This window comes from Balaenoptera ricei, chromosome 6 (genome assembly GCF_028023285.1).
Source record: "Balaenoptera ricei isolate mBalRic1 chromosome 6, mBalRic1.hap2, whole genome shotgun sequence".
NCBI lineage: Eukaryota > Metazoa > Chordata > Mammalia > Artiodactyla > Balaenopteridae > Balaenoptera > Balaenoptera ricei.
In genome coordinates, this window is record NC_082644.1 from 30,321,013 (window position 1) to 30,337,882 (window position 16,870).

A 16,870-nucleotide genomic window follows, 5' to 3' on the forward strand; every position below is an offset into this window, starting at 1 on the left:
TGGTACTGGCACAAAAACAGAAATATAGATCAATGGAACAGGATAGAAAGCCCAGAGATAAACCCACGCACATATGGTCACCTTATCTTTGATAAAGGAGGCAAGCATATGCAGTGGAGAAAAGACAGCCTCTTCAATAAGTGGTGCTGGGAAAATTGGACAGGTGCATGTAAAAGTATGAAATTAGAACACTCCCTGACACCATACACAAAAATAAACTCAAAATGGATTAAAGACCTAAGTGTAAGGCCAGACACTATCAAACTCTTAGAGGAAAACATAGGCAGAACACTCTATGACATAAATCACAGCAAGATTCTTTTTGACCCAGCTCCTAGAGAAATGGAAATAAAAACACAAATAAACAAATGGGACCTAATGAAACTTAAAAGCTTTTGCACAGCAAAGGAAACCATAAAGAAGACCAAAAGACAACCCTCAGAATGGAAGAAAATATTTGCAAGTGAAGCAACTGACAAAGGATTCATCTCCAAGATTTACAAGCAGCTCATGCAGCTCAATCACAAAAAAACGAACAACCTAATCCAAAAATGGGCAGAAGACCTAAATAGACATTTCTCCAAAGAAGATATACAGATGGCCAACAGACACATGAAAGAATGCTCAACATCATTAATCATTAGAGAAATGCAAATCAAAACTACAATGAGATATCATCTCACACCGGTCAGAATGGCCATCATCAAAAAATCTAGAAACAGTAAATGCTGGAGAGGGTGTGGAGGAAAGAGAACACTCTTGCACTGTTGGTGGGAATGTAAATTGATACAGTCACTATGGAGAACAGTATGGAAGTTCCTTAAAAAACTACAAATAGAACTACCATATGACACAGCAACCCCACTACTGGGCATATACCCTGAGAAAACCATACTTCAAAAAGAGTCACGTACCAAAATGTTCATTGCAGCTCTATTTACAATAGCCAGGACATGGAAGCAACCTAAGTGTCCATCATCAGATGAATGGATAAAGAAGATGTGGCACATATATACAATGGAATATTACTCAGCCATAAAAGGAAATGAAATGGAGCTATTTGTAATGAGGTGGATGGAGTTAGAGTCTGTCATACAGAGTGAAGTAAGTCAGAAAGAGAAAAACAAATACAGTATGCTAACACATATATATGGAATCTAAGGAAAAAAAAAAAAAAAGGCCATGAAGAACCTAGTGGCAAGACGGGAATAAAGACACAGACCTACTAGAGAATGGACTTGAGGATATGGGGAGGGGGAGGGGTGAGATGTGACAGGGTGAGAGAGTGTCATGTACATATATACACTGCCAAATGTAAAATAGATAGCTAGTGGGAAGCAGCCACATAGCACAGGGAGATCAACTCGGTGCTTTGTGACCACCTAGAGGGGTGGGATGGGGAGGGTGGGAGGGAGGGAGATGCAAGAGGGAAGAGATATGGGAACATATGTATATGTATAACTGATTCACTTTGTTATAAAGCAGAAACTAACACACCACTGTAAAGCAATTATACTTCAATAAAGATGTTTAAAAAAAAAAGTTGCTTTAACAGTCATGACCTTTTTTTTTTTTTTTTTTTTTTGAAGCTATTACTTGTCTTGGAAAGAGAGTAATGATCATTAGAGTCATTGTGTTCCAAAGTACACTGACCACTAGATGACAGAAGTTAGACAGTGATTTTCAAGGTTAGGCCCAATGCAGAGCATTGCTAGGTTCTGTTAGAACCTTTACTAAAATAAATAAATAAAAGGAATTTTGTGAAAATGGACATTTTTAAATATCTGCATACCAAAATTCTTGTGCAGTAATATCAAGACACTACAAAGTTGTACTTCTAAATTTTCATTGTTCTTACCTGTGTTTGGCATCAGTCATGATTTCATATTAAATGTATATAGTACATAAAAAGAGTAGTAAAAGGGAAGAGTGGTAATAACATAAAAAGTATGCTCATCTATTTTCTTTTCTGACCATAGTGATTCTAGGAGAAAGCATTGTCCTCTTCTGTCATGTAAGAGTACTTGAATCTTCCATTTACTCATCTGGCTTTTCTACCAGTGTGGCAAGCTGCCAAAAGTCCACTTAAGGGAGTTCTAAGTCTGGCCAATTGCTGATTTCAAAATTGTGAGTTTAGGATATCAGCAAAGATAATTACATACCAAAATTTCTTGTGGATTTTCTGTTGTATGGCTATTGCTTTGTAATTATATAAGAATAAAAAAACCTTTTGTCTAAATAGATTTAGAATCTACTTTCCTGCAGTTAAGAAAAGAAATATTCTTTCCCTCAGAGTTTTCAAGTGACCAAAATTCAGCTAATTTATTATAATTTTTTAAAAAATTAGTTTCAATTAGGTTCTCAGATGCCATTTCCTTGAATACTGAATCAATGAATATACTTCATCTTTCAGTTGGATGTGGGTCCAGTGTTCTCAATGAGTGTTATGACCCTTATTCTTGGTGTAGCACTGAGAAGCTGTCATAATTTTGTGGGGGAAAGTGAACAACAACAGCTATTCAAGGAAAAATTAGATTATTCCCATACTGAAGAAGGGGACTAGGGAGAAACTGACTTCAACCCATTGCATTGCCTAGGAAGTATGGGGACCCCAGAAAAAAGTAATCTTTGAACATCCTACCAGTTTACCTAAAGATGCAGAGCACAGGCTGGGCAAAAGATGGAGCTGTCTCTGATAATTTTCACATAGAAAAAAAAAAATATCTATCTATCTATCATCTATCTATCTATCTATCTATCTATCTATCATCTATCTATCTTTGGAGGAGAAAAAAGTCAATTCTCCAATCCCAGAAAGACAAACACTTTCATAATCATTCCACGGAGGCCAACAGGTTGCAAAACCAACTGAATAGCCCTGCAAACATAAATCTCCACCAGACTCCTTAACTCTTATCAAAGTAAGTGGGCTCCCAAGAAACTACCCAGAATGCTAGAGTGATTCAATCCTTCCCAGGGAACTCATTCAGTCGTTTACTCATTTGACACTGTTATTGAGGGTTCAGTATGTATTAGGCATTGCTCTAAGGAATAGGGACACAGGATGACTAGGACAGGGACCCTAATAGGAAACAACACAACAACAAAACCTCCTGATGCTCTGTCTCTGTACATCACTCCTGACTGCTCCAACATCTTCCAAAATACCTGTCATTGAACTGACCCAAGCTTAGTTTAATTTTGATGGGTATAGTGAGTGATGATGATGATTACAAAAGTTCCCATTTGGCATTTTGTACATTTAGTCATTATTTCACTTAATCTTCACAGAAGTTCTGTGAAAGTATTGGAGCAAACAAAGCTGAAATATATTTGTTCCAACACACTCCTGAACAGCCAGTGGATTAAAGAAGAAATCAAAAGAGAAATCAAAAATACATCTTGAGATAAATGAAGTGGAAACACAATACCAAAACTTATGGGATACAGCAAAAGCACTTCTGGAGGAAAGTTTATAGCTATAAACACATCGAGGGGAGAAAAAAATCTCAAGAAAATAACCAAACATCTCAAAGAACTAGAAAAAAATAAGAAATTAAGCTCAAGGTTAGCAGAAGAGAGGAAATAATAAAGATTAGAGTAGAAGTAAATGAGAGAACAGAAAAACAATAGAAAATATTAACCATAGTTTTTTTCTTTGAAAAGATAAACAAAACTGACAAACGCCTAGCTAGACTAACCAAGGAAAAAAGAGAGAAGACCCAAATCAGATATAAATGAAAAAGGAGACATTACAACTGACACCACAGAAATACAAAAAATCATAAGAGGCTACTCTGAAAAACTACTTGTCAACAAACCGGACAGCCTAGAAAAAAATGGAAATATTCTTAGAAACATACAACTTACCAAGACTGAATCAGAAAGAAATAGAAAGTCTGAATAGGCCAATTACTAGAAGGATATTGAATCAGAAATCAAAACTCTACCAATGGGGCTTCCCTGGTGGTGCAGTGGTTGAGAATCTGCCTGCCAATGCAGGGGACATGGGTTTGAGCCCTGGTCTGAGAAGATCCCACATGCCACGGAGCAACTAGGCCCGTGAGCCACAACTACTGAGCCTGCGCATCTGGAGCCTGTGCTCCGCAACAAGAGAGGCCTCTCGGCCACGACAGTGAGAGGCCTGTGCACCACGATGAAGAGTGGCCCCCACTCGCTGCAACTAGAGAAAGCCCTCGCACAGAAACAAAGACCCAACACAGCCAAAAATTAATTAATTAATTAAAAAAAAAAAAAACAACTCTACCAATGAAGAAAAGCCCAGGACCAGATAACTGGTGAATTTTATCAAACATTTAAAGAATTAACACCAATGCTTCACAAGCTCTACCAAAATTTCAAAAGAGGAGAGAACACTTCCAACACTTCCTTATTTTACAAGGCCAACATCCTGATACCAAAGCCAAATAAGGATACTACTAGAAAAGAAAACTAGAGGTCAATATCCCTGATAAATATAGATGCAAAAGTTTTCAACAAGATACCAGCAAACCAAATTCAGCAGCACATTAAAAGGATCATTCACCATGATCAAGTGGGATTTATCCCTGGGATGAAAGGATGTTTCAACATATACAAATCAATCAATGTGATACATAAATAGAATAAAAGGTAAAGTCATATGATCATTTCAATAGGCGCAGAAAAAGAACTTCAGAAAATTCAACATCTTTTCATAAAAAAAAAAAAGAAAAAAACTCAACAAATTAGGTATAGGAAGAATGAACCTCAACATAACAAAAGCCATATATGACACGCCCAAGCCCACAGCAAACGTTATTCAATGATAAAAGGTTGACAACTTTTCTTCTAAGGTCAGAAACCGCACAAGTGTGCCCACTCTCACCACTCCTATTGAACATTGTACTGAAGGTTCTAGCTAGAGCAATCAGAAAAGACAAAAAAAGAACAGACATCCATATTGGAAAGGAAGAAGTAAAACTGTCTTTGCAAATGACATGATCTTAATATAGAAAACCCCAAAGACTCCACCCAAAAAAAAAAAAAAGAACTAACAACAAATTCAGTAAAGTTGCAGGATAAAAAAATCAATGCAAAAATTTAGTTGCATTTCTATACAGTAGCAACAAACTATCTGAAAAAGAAAGGAAAAAAAAGTCCCATTCACAATAGCATCAAAAACAATAAAGTACTTAGGAACAAATTTTACTAAGGAATTGACATCTGCACAATGAAAACTATAAGACTTAGATGAAAGAAACTGAAGAAAACACAAACAAACAGAAAGTTATCCCATACTCATGGATCAGAAGAATTAATATTGTTAATATCTCCATACTACCTAAAGCAATCTACAAATTCGATGCAATCTCCATCAAAATTCTAAGCCAGGGCTTCCTTGGTGGCGCAGTGGTTGAGAATCTGCCTGGCCAATACAGGGGACACGGGTTCAAGCCCTGATCTGGGAAGATCCCACATGCTGCAGAGCAACTGGGTCCGTGAGCCACAACTACTGAGCCTGCGCGTCTGGAGCCTGTGCTCCACAACAAGAGAGGCCGCGATAGTGAGAGGCCCGCGCATCACGATGAAGAGTGGCCCCCTCTTGCCGCAACTAGAGAAAGCCCTCGCACAGAAACAAAGACCCAACACAGCCATAAATTAATTAATTAATTAATTAATTTTAAAAAATTCTAAGCCATTTTTCACAATGATAGGACAAACAATCCTAAAATTTGTATGAAACTACCAAAGACCCCAAATAGCCAAAGTAATCTTGAGAAAGAACAAAGCTGGAGGCACTATAATTACTGATTTCAAACTATACTACAAAGCTATAGTAATTTTTAAAAAGCAGTATGATATTAGCATAAAAGCTGACACATAGACCAATGGAACAGATTCAAGAGCCCAGAAATAAAGGAGCCAAAAATATACAATGGGTAAATGATAGTCTCTTCAATAAATGATGTTGGGAAAATTGGATATTCACATGCAAAAGAATGAAACCAGACCCCTCCCTTACACCACTCATAAAAAATTACATTAAAGATTTAAATATAAAACATGAAACCATAAAACCCCTATAAGGAAATGGGAAAGCTCCTTGTTATTAGTCTTGGAAATGAATTTTTTGGGTATGACAACAAAAGCAAAAATCAACAAGTGGGTCTACATCAAACTAAAAATACCTAAATCTGATTTAAAAATGGGCAGAAGATCTGAATAGACATTTTTTCCAAAGAAGACACACAGATGTCTTGGCCAGAAAGTACATGAAAATGTGGTTGACATCACTAATCATCAGGGAAATGCAAATCAAAACCACGATGAGGCTTTTCTCCATGTCTCTCACAGTGGGCAGCATATCTGAGAGGAGCTATCTATCTGCTGAAGGTTCTGGGCCAATTGCTTTTTTGGGACCCCACGGCCACCCACCCCACTCCTCCGTGGAGAGAAGATGGTGGGCCAGAACAGCACCATCTTGGGTGGAACCCTTTTCATCGGGTACTACATTTACTTTGACGTCGAGACAGAGTGACCCCAAATTCAAGAACAGGTTGTGAGAATGAAGAAAGAAACAAAAGCTTGCCAAGGAGAGAGCTAGACTTTCCAAGTGTCCTGACCTTAAAGATGCTGAAGCTATTCAGAATTTCTTCTTCCAATAACTACGGCTTGGTGAAGAGTTACTAGCCCAAGGTGAATATGAGAAGGGTATAGACCATCTGACAAATGCAGTTGCTGTGTGTGGACAGTCACAGTAGTTATTGCCAGTGTTAGGGCTAACAATTCAACCACCAGTGTTCCAGATGCTTTTGACTAAGCTTCCAACAATTAGAGAATTAATTATAAATGCTCAGAGCTTGACTGAAGGTGATGTGGAATGAGAAAAAATGTCAACATAATTATCTCAATTTAAAATATTTTAAAAATCTTAACTCAGAAGATGAGCAGCTCTGAGGGTTGGGGGGGGACGTAAGGGCAAATATGCTTGTTTTGGACTGTCCTACACTGAAATCTACCAAAGTTAATTTTTACTTTGTGTAGAGCCATTTGTCTGTTTTATTTATTTTTCCCAGTAAAAAGCATATTTTGAGAGAGAGATTTTCATTTTATAAATACACTGTGAGTTACTGAAATTTAGATTTTGTTTATTCCTAAAACATGCAATTAAAATGTATGTATCACATTGTTTACATTACGAATACTCAGTGCTCAGTTTTGAAAGATGGTCCAAAAAGTATAGAAGAAAGCTGAAGAATGCACATTTTTTTTAAGCAAGTACATTTTGCTATACATCAGAAAACTGGATGGAAACTTGATTGTGTTTATCAAAGGTGAGCATTAAAATCTTTGATTCTTTCCATTTAATCTTTTATATATGTGAGATGTGCTGCTGTACTGTAGTAACAATTTCAGCCTCCACTATGTGTATTAATCTTGACATGTTTTGTTTAACTCAGTGGGCTTAATGTATTCTGGATAGTTATCTCTTTAATAACTATCTAACTCATTTAGATATATGTAGTTGCAAATAGCACTGGAAATTAGATCTACGTGCATCCCTAATCTAGCTGAATGAGCTTCAGCAGTTAATGTCTGCCCACTTGCCTCATTTATAAAATGAGAGAATTGGTCTGCTCATTCAGAGAAGCCTCCCTTTCAGCTTCTAATTCCTTTTGTTCTGTTCAGCATCTTCAAATCCACCTTCTTCTGAGGGATATATCTGTTTGGACAACCACACTTGCATTTTTTAATACTCTGAATTTTACATGCTTGCCTGACTTGGTATTTCTGAACTGTTTTTTTAAGGTATAAATTGTGTTGACTTTCACTGAAATCATGGTTCTGCCACTACTTCTTTAAATTAATCTGAAACTTAACCTTCAAGGTAAAAACAAAACAAAACAAAAAAACCATGAGATATCACCCCACACCTGTTAGAATGTCTATAATCAAAAAGACAAGAGATTACAAATGTTGACAAGGATGTGGAGAAAAGAGAACTCTTGTACACTGTTGGTGGGAATGTAAATTGGTACAGCCACTATGGAAAACCACATGAAGCTTCCTTTAAAAATTAAAAATAGTTACCATATGATCCAGCAATCCCCCTTCGAGGTGTATATCTGAAGGAAATGAGATCACTATCTTGAAGAGATAGCTGCATCCTCATGTTCATTGCAGCATTAACCTAAGTGTCTGTCAACAGATGAATGGATAAAGAAGTTGTGGTATATATGTACAATAGAATTGTACAATTCAGCCATAAAAAAGAAGGAAATTCTACCATTTAAGACAACATGGGGCTTCCCTGGTGGCACAGTGGTTAAGAATCCACCTGCCAATACAGGGGACATGGGTTCAAGCCCTGGGCCAGGAAGATACCACATGCCATGGAGCAACTAAGCCCTTGCACCACAACTACTGAGCCTGTGCTCTAGAACCAGTAAGCAACAACTACTGAAGCCTCACACCTAGACCCCATGCTCCACAACAAGAGAAGCCACTGCAATGAAAAACCTGTGCACCACAACAAAGAGTAGCCCCTGCTAGCCGCAACTAGAGAAAGCCCACACGCAGCAACAAAAACCTAACACAGCCAAAAATTAATTAATTTTTTAAAAAAGACAATATGGATGGACTTTGAGGGCATTATGCTTAGTGAAGTAAGTCATACAGTAAGACAAGTACTGTATGACAGCATTTATATGTGGAATCTAAAATTAAAAAAAAAAAAATTCTTAAAAAACCCAAAAAAACAAAAAAACAAATTTGTGGTTACCAGGAGTGGAGGGGTTTGGGGAAGGGGTATGGAATATGTGAAGATAGTAAGAGGGTGCAAACTTTCCATTATAAGATGAATAAATTCTGGGTATCTAATGTATAGCATGGTGATTATACTTAACAATACTTTATTGTGTGATTGAAAGTTGCTAAGAGAGTAGATCTTAAAAATTCTCACCACACACGTAAATTAACCATGTGAGGTGATGGATGTGTTAACTGACTTTAGCATGGTAATAATACCACAATATTTAGGTATATCAAGTCATCATGCTATACACCTTAAACTTATACAATGTTATATGTCAATTATATGTCAATAAAGCTGGGAAAAATAAATGTCAAAAAAAAAGATATTTGTTCAGTAGAGCAAGGCTGAATAGAGTGAAACCCACTTGCTCCTTAATAGATTTTTCCAGAGGCCTCAGGCAAAGACACTTGATTTTCTCTAAGAAGTGTTTTTCTCTTATAGAAAGGACTATTTTTATGTTTTGATTGATCTTTCTGACCTAAGGTCTTAGTTTTGCTCATCCATTGGAATAGAATTTTTAAAGTATTTTATAACTCTATCTTCAGTATACTTTAATGTATTCTGCTTCAAATATTTGAAACTAATAATGTCATATGAGACTGTCAACCAGGGTGACTACCAATGTCCTCTCCAGCATAGTCAGCTTATATGGCTGCTCAAGACTTAAGAAAGAGTGTTCCCAGGAAAAAGGCCAATGGCCTTTTAAGACCTAGCCTTTAAAACAAAAGGCATTACTTCTGCCATATATGTTGTTTGAAGTAGTTACAAGCCTATCTAGATTCAAGGGAGGGGTCATGAGAGATGTATCAAAATATTTGCAACTGGGTTTGAAAACCACCATGGGTGGTAATTAGAAGGTTTTAAGATGGAAACACTTTAACCAGATTTGCATTTTAATTAGATCCACCTGGCTGGAATGAGAATGGATGTGGTGAGACCAGTTGAGAGAAAGAAATGGTAGTAGTGGAGATGTGAATGGATACAGAGGTGTGAATGGATTCAGGAGATATTTAAGAGCTAAAATCTATGGGATATAAAGCAATAACTGTAACACTATCATTTGGCTTATAACATATATGAATGTAATATACTGACAATAGCACAAAGGAGGAGGACAGAAATGAAGTTAGGATGGAATAAAGTTTCTACATTTTATTGAAATTAAGTTATAATTAACATGAAGTGGATTGTGGTATAAATTAAGATGCATATTGTAATCCACAGAGCAACCAGCCACTAAGAAAATAACAAAAATTGTTTAAAAATCAACACTTGAATTAAAATGGTGCACTATAGAATTTTATTTTAAAAAATAGTAAAGAAAGAAGAACAAAAGAGACATGAGGCATATAGAAAATAAATAGCAAAGTGGAAAACATAACTTCCACCATATCAGTTACATGAAGTGTGAATGGATTAAACACTCCAAATATAGAGATTACACAACAAACAAAAATCCAGGACAAGATGACTTCACTGGTGAATCCTACAAAACATTTAAAGAATACCAATCCTTCTCAAACTCTTCCAAAAAAATAGAAGAGGAGGGAACATTTCCAAACACATTTTACAAGACCAACATTACCCTGTTACCAAAACCAGAAAAGAATGCTATAAGAAAAAAAATTACAAGCCAATAACCCTGTTGATGAACATAGATGCAAAAATCCTCAGCAAAGTATTAGCAAACTGAATTTAGCAATACATTAAAAGGATCATATACCATCATCAAGTGGGATTTATTCCAAGGATGCAGCATGGTTCAACATCTGCCAGTCAATCAGCGTGATTCATCACATTAACAAAATGAAGAATAAAAAATGATATGATCATCTCAATAGATGCAGAAAAAGCATTTGAAATTTTTCAACATCCATTTATGATAAAATCTCTCAACAAACTTGGTATAGAGGGAATGTACCTCAACATGATAAAGGCCATATATAACAAGCCTACAGCTTACATCATGCTCAATGGTGAAAAGCTTAGAGCTTTTTCTCTAAGATCAGGAATAAGACAAGGATGCCCACTCTCACCAGTTTTATTCAAAATAACATTGAAAGTCCTAGCCAGAGCAATTGGGGGGGCGGGGGGGGGAGGAAGGCATCCTAATCAGAAAGAAAGAAGTAAAACTGTCACTATTTGCAGATGACATGATATTACATATAGAAAACCCTAAAGATTCCACAAAAAACTTTTAGAACTAATAAACAAATTCAATAAAGTTCCAGAACACAAAATCATTAAACAGTTGACCCTCTGTCCATATCCTTGGGTTCTGCATCTGTGGATTCAACCAACTGCAGACTGAAAACGTTCAGAAAAAATTCCAGAAATTTTCAAAAAGCAAAATGCAAATTTGCTGCATGCCAGCAACTATTTACATAACATTTACCTTGTATTAAGTATTATAAGTAATCTAGAAATTATTTAAAGTATACAGGAGAAAGTGTGTAGGTTATATGCAAATACTGTGCCATTTTATATAAGGGACTTCAGCATCCGTGGATTTTGGTATCCACAGGGGTCCTGGAACCGGATGCCTGGGGATACCAAGGGACAATTGTACAAAAATCAGTTGCATTTCTATACACCAATAACAAACTATCGGAAAGAGAAATTAAAGAAACAATCCCATTTACAACTGCATCAAAAAGAATAAAATACCTAGGAATAAATTTAACCAAAGAGGTGAAAGACCTGTACACTGAAAACTATAAGCCACTGATGAAAGAAATTGAAAAAGACACAAATATATGGAAAGATATTCCATGCTCATGGATTGGAAGAATTAATATTGCCAAAATGTCCATATTACACAAAGCAACCTATAGATTCAATGCAATCCTGATCAATATTCCAATGGCATTTTCCACAATAATAGAACAATCCTAAAATTTGTATGGAACCACACAAGACCCTGAGCAGCCAAAGCAATCTTGAGAAAGGACAAAGCTAGGGCATCACATTCCCTGATTTCAAACTATATACAAAGATATTATAATCAAAATAGTATGATATTGGCATTAAAACAGACACACAGACCAATAGAACAGAACAAAGAGCCCAGAAGTAAACTCACACAATTAATTTACAGCAAAGGAGCCAAGAATATACAATTGGAAATGGACCATTCTTCAATAAGTGGGAAAACTGAACAGCCGGATACATGTGTGTGTATACATACACACACACACACACACACAAAATAGAATGTTATTCATCCATTAAAAAAGGTGATCTTGCCATTTGTAACAACATGACTGAGGCACATTTATGCTAAGTGAATAAATCAGACAGAAAAACAAATACTGTATGATCTCACTTATATGTGGAATCTAAAAAGCTAAAAAAGAAAAATCAAACTCATTAATAAGAGAACAGAGAGAAAGATTGGTGGTTTTCAGAAGTGGGGGTGGCAAAAATGGGTGAGAGTGGTCAAAGGTACAAACACCAGTCATAAAATAAATAAGTCATGGGGATGTAATGTACAGCATGGTGACTATTGTTAATAATACTTTGTTGTCTATTCGAAAGTTGCTGAGAGTAAATCTTAAAAGTTCTCATCACAAGAAAAGAATTACTGTGTGGTGATGGATGTTAAGTAGCTGATCATTTCACAACAAACACACACACACACATATTAAAGATTACAGTCACTCTGGAAAACAGTTTGGCACTTTCTTATAAAACTGAACATGCAATTACCATATGATGCAGCAATTACACTCTTGGACATTTATCCCAGAGAAATGAGAACTTATGTTCACACAAACCCCTGTACATGAATGTTCATAGCAGTTTTATTTGTAAGAGCCAAAACTGGAATCAATCTAAATGTTCTTCAATAAGTGAATTGTTAAACTCTATACCAGAAGCACTAGTCATAAGTAAAGGGAACAAACAAAAATTCCAGTTTCTAGTTCTGCATATAAGGAGCTCCATCCTAATAACAAGTAAAAAGCTGGAGACTGAAAACTCAAAAGCTATTCTTGGGTCCATAAGAGATGGGAGAACAAATTGCTGCCCTCAAGATTGGAGACACAGACAGATGAATATATGAAGTCACAGCTTATGGGAGCAGAGACTCATGAGCAGGAACTACCTTAGGAACCAGTGCTGGGGTAGGAAACACTGAATCATAATTGATGAAGTGCTGGAGGCTCAGTGTGAACAACTTTGAGAGTTAAAAGCTGCAGGAAGACCCAGTCTTAGGAGGGTCCCCACAATTTCAAGAGATTTACCACCAGGAGCTTGACCAGGTTCTCATGGCAAATACTGGGGGGAAATCTTGTGTTTCTGGCCCAGAGAGTGGGGGGAGGGGTGGAGGAGGAACCATTTCAAAATACACCAGAACATTCTGTTCTTAACAAGACCTGCCCTTAGAAGAAACTAGTTAACCATAGCCTAACCTTCTGGGGTATTAACAGCCTGCCTGATCCAGGGGGAAAGGAAATAACCCTATTCCAACTCACTCTATTTATCCTGTCCTAGCTAAGGAGGAGAAAAAGACCTGTGAACTTCACTTGTGAACTTCACAGCAGAAGCATAGGCTCAGAAAAAGACTGAGACCTCATCATAAGACTATAGAACTCCCCCCTACACCTTACCACCACATTACTAAAGGCCTATTTACAACAGTTCCTTTTACCCACTATTTCACATCCAGCTATCAAGAAAAAATATTAAAGGGTGTATTAAAAGGCAAAAATTAAAATTTGAAAAGAAAGAGCAAGCATTAAACCAGACATGGCAAGATGTTGGAATTATCAAACCAAGAATTTAAAATCACTATGATTAATATGGCAAGGACTGTAGTGCATAAAGTAGACAGCATGCAAGAACAGATGGGCAATGTAAGCAAAGAGATGGAAGAACTAGAAAGAAATGATAAAAGACCAAAAACACTGTAACAGCAACAAAGAATGCCTTTGATAGGCTTATTAGTAGACTGGACATGGCTGGAAAAGAATCTCTGAGCTTGAGAATATCTCAATCAGAAACATACAAAACAAAAATCAAAGAGAATAAAGACTGATGGGGGGAGAACAAAATATCCAAGGACAATGGGACAACAAAAGAAGTTGCAACATACATGGGGTGGAAATACTAGAAGGAGAAGAAAAAGAAGAAAGAAAGAAAGAAAGGAAGAAAGAAAGAAAGGAAGAAAGAAAGAAAGAAAGAAAAAGAAAAGAAAGGAAGGAAGGAAGGAAAGAAAGGAGGGAGGGAGGAAGGAAGGAAGGAGAAGAAATATTTGAAAAAATAATGACTAAGTATTTCCCCAAATTAATGTCAGGCACAAAACTACAGATCTAGGAAGTTCAGAGAACACCAGGATAAAGTCTAAAAACATTACACCCAGACATATCTTCAAACTAGAAAATCAAAGATAAAGAAAAAATCCTGAAGAAGCCAGAGGAAATAAAACACACCTCTACAGACGAGCAAAGATAAGAATTACATATCATGAAAGAAAGGAGTGGAGTGAAATATTTACAGTGTTGAACCAACCCAGAATTCTGTACTCTGAAGTTATCCTTCAAAAGTGAAGGAGAAATAAAGACTTTCTCGGACAAACAATAATTGAGAAAATTTGTTGCCAGTAGACCTACCTTGCAAGAAATATTAAAAGAAGTTCTCTAGAGAGAACGAAATTAAGGCAGAAGCTCAGATCTACACAAAGAAAGAAAGTGTTGAAGAAGAAATGTGAAGGTAAAATTAAAATTTTCATTTTTCTTATTCTTAATTGATCTGATAGATAAAAGTTTGTTCAAAATAATAATACCAACACAATGTATTTGATTATGTATGATTATATATCTTATGTAATGTATAAACATACATAATGCTCATGTATATATGCTTATATATAAATGAAATGAACAGCAGCAATGATACAAGGGACATGAGGGAAGAATTAGGATTATTGTTTTTATTACAAGGTACATGTGAAGTGGTGTAGTGTTATTTGAAAGTGGACCTGGATTAATTGTAAATGTATACTGCAAATTCCAGGGCAACCAGTAAAAAAACAAACAAAAAAGTAATTCTTTAAAAAGTGTAACTCACGTACTAAAGAGAGAAAATAGAATCATATGAAATAAACTGTGAATGGAAGAAGAATAGTGTAAGACAAAAATACAAAGAATGAGGGTGACAAAAAACCGTAACAAATATGGTAGATATTAATCTGACTATATCAATAATCACTTTAAATGTCAATGGTCTAAATGCACCAATTAAAACACAGAGATTGTCAGAGTGGATCAAACAATAAGACCTAACTATATGGTGTCTATTTAAAGAAACCTATTTTAAATGTAAAGACACATGTAGATTAAAAGTAAATAGATGGAGAAATGATAACAAAAGAAAGAGTAATCAAAAGAAAGCAGGAATAGCTATATGAATCTCAGAGCAAGGAAAGTTAACAGGAATTTTAAAAAATCATTTCGTAATGATAAAGGGATCCATTCTCCAAGAAGACATGCAACTTTTAATGTGTATGTACCTAACAACAGAGCAAGGAGAAATAGATGAATCTACTATCATAGTTGGAGACTTCAACATTCCTCTTACAGAAATGGACTGATCCAGCAGGCAGAAAATCAGTAAGGACATTGCTGAACTCAACAGTACCATGAATCAACTAGTTGACACTTGTAAACTACTTCAACAACAGCAGAATTCACATTCTTCTCAAATTCATGTGGAACATTCACCAATATAACCACATTCTGGGCCATAAAGTACACCTTAAAAAATTTAAAAGAATAGAAATCATACAGTGTCTGCTCTCAGAACACAATGGATTAAACTAGAAGTCAATAACAGAAATATAACTGGAAAATCACCAAATACATGGAGATTAAACAACACAGTTCTAAATACACATGAGTCAAGGAAGAAATCTAAAGAAAAAAATTTTAAATATTTGGAACTAAATAAAAATGAAAACAGAACTCATCAAAATGTGTGGAATGCAGTGAAAGTAGTGCTTAAAGGGAAATTTATAGCATTGAATGCATAGGACAGAAAAGAAAAAAGATCTAGAAAGCAATTTTTATTTTATTCATTTTTTCTTCTTTTATTGAGATATATTGACATACAGCAATGTATAAATTTAAGGTATACAGCATAATGATTTGATTTGCATACATCATGAAGTGATTATTCCAAGTTTAGTGAACATCTATCATATAAGTACAAAATTAAAGAACTAGAAAAAAAAGAAAGAAAAAAAGAAAGCTCTAAAATCAAAAACTTATCAGTTTAGGAAATAGAAAAAGAAGAGCAAATGAAATCTAAAGTAAAGAGAAGAAAAGAAATAATGAACAGAACAGAAATCAATGAAATTAAAAAAACAAGTCCCAGTAGAGAAAATCAATGAAACCAAAAGCTGGTTCTTTGGAAAGATCAATAAAATCAATAAAACTCTAGCCAGGCTAAGGGAAAAAAAAGAGAGAGAGAGAAGATATGAATTACTAATATCAGGAATGAAAAAGGGGACATTACTACAGATCCCAAGGACATTAAAAGAACATTATGAACAGCTATGTACCAATTCATTGAAAGACACAGTCTTCCAAAACTCACACAAACTCACAGAAGAAATAAACAATCTGATTAGGCCTGTATCTATGAAAGAAATTGAATAAATAATAACATTCCAAAAAAACCACCAGGCTTAACTGGTGTATTCTAACAAACACTTAAGGAAGAAATTGTACCAATTCTCTACAATCCTTTTCAGAAGATAGAAGCAAAGGGAATACTTCCTAACGCATTCTATGAGGCCAGCATTACCCCAATACCAAAACCAGACTAAGACATTACAAGAAAGGAAAACTAAACACTAATATCTTTCATGAACATAGATGCAATATTTCTCTACAAAATAATAGCATATCAAATACAACAATGTATTTTAAAAATATACACGTGACCAAATGGGATTTATCCCATACATGTAAGGTTGTTTCAACATGAAAATATAAATTCATGAAACTGTCACATCAGCTGGCTATAGAAGAAAAATTCTATGATCATATCATTTTGGACCTACGCCAGGAT

At 35.6% G+C, this 16,870-nt stretch overlaps 1 pseudogene; it reads left to right on the forward strand.

Moving 5' to 3' along the window:
* The first annotated feature begins 6,439 nt into the window (after positions 1-6,439).
* Positions 6,440-6,866, forward strand: LOC132367717 (mitochondrial import receptor subunit TOM20 homolog; annotated as a pseudogene).
* Positions 6,867-16,870: the final 10,004 nt, after the last annotated feature.